Here is a 1,224-nt window from a genome sequence, read left to right on the forward strand (position 1 = left end):
CCCGTTTCATGGCTGGGTAGACCTGTTGTCCGCAGCAAGCCGTCGGTAGACCTGTTGCCCGTTTCATGGCTGGTAGACCTGTTGTCCGCTGCCGGCCTGGAAGTACTCCAAGGGGTCGCTGTTTCTCGCTGCCTCCGGCTATGTCATCGTAGAAGGCGGCGTGCGCCACTGCGCCCCCTCGGTCACGTACATCGGTTCTCTTTCCGGCCTCCGCCGCTTCGGGCCCATCTGTCCGTATTATGGGAACGAGGTGACGGGCCGTATCCCCACAGGCTGTTGCCGTGCCTGTGTCCGTGGCGGAGAAGGGCGGACGCGCGTGCGGTCGCCAGGGCCAGAAGAACACCGCCGATGTCGGGGCGAGTCGCGTGGCTTCGTCCGGCTTCCCGTCTTACCCAGTTCGACTGGGACAGGTTAGCCCAGAGAGAGAGACCGATGCGATCCGAGAGCCGCTCCCCGGCCCAGGCGAGGCTGCGTGCTCAGTCGGGGGAGAAGCGAGAAAGCCCCCAGAGAGACCGATGCGATCCGAGAGCCGCTCCCCGGCCCAGGCCGAGGCTGCGTGTTCAGTCCGGGGGAGAAGCGAGAAAGCCCCCAGAGAGAGCGATGCGATCCGAGAGCCACCGCGCTCCCCCGGCCCAGGCGAGGCTGCGTTGTTCCAGGCGGGGGAGAAGCGAGAAAAAGGCCCAGAGAGAGGGCGAGAAAGCCGCGAGTGTGTCCCGCTCCGGCCCGGCTGCTGCCGGTTTCGTGACAACGGGGAGCCGGGCGCCCGCTCGCTCCCCCGGGGATGGTGGCGGGCGAGGCGGCGGCGCCTCGCCCCTTTTCTGCCCGGCCTTAAGCCGGGGCCCCGCCCGCTCGCCGGGTGCGGCATTTCTTCGGCTGTCGGTCCCGGTGCACGCTGGTGGCCGGCAGCCGGGGCTGGATTTCTGTGGGGCCGGCCCGGGGTTGTGTTGAGCCTGCCCGGGCTTTCCCTGGCCCCCCTCCCCGAGAGCCCCCCGGGCGTGGCTCGCTTGGCCGAGGTTGGCTGCGCCTCGTTTCCCGCTCCCGACCTGTGTTGCCAGAGTTGTGTCCGTATCGAAAGGGCAGCGGGGGACATGCAGTGGGGCGTGTGGCCTCGCCTCTCGGCTTCGCTTGCTTGCCTGCGAAGGGGGGCTCGGTGACGGGAGTGTCCGGCCCTGCCGTGTGTTGTTGAAGTCGTCCCCCTTCCTCGGCCCTAAGCCGGGGACCCGC

This window comes from Sturnus vulgaris, unplaced genomic scaffold (genome assembly GCF_052056855.1).
Source record: "Sturnus vulgaris isolate bStuVul1 unplaced genomic scaffold, bStuVul1.hap1 Scaffold_1084, whole genome shotgun sequence".
Lineage (NCBI taxonomy): Eukaryota > Metazoa > Chordata > Aves > Passeriformes > Sturnidae > Sturnus > Sturnus vulgaris.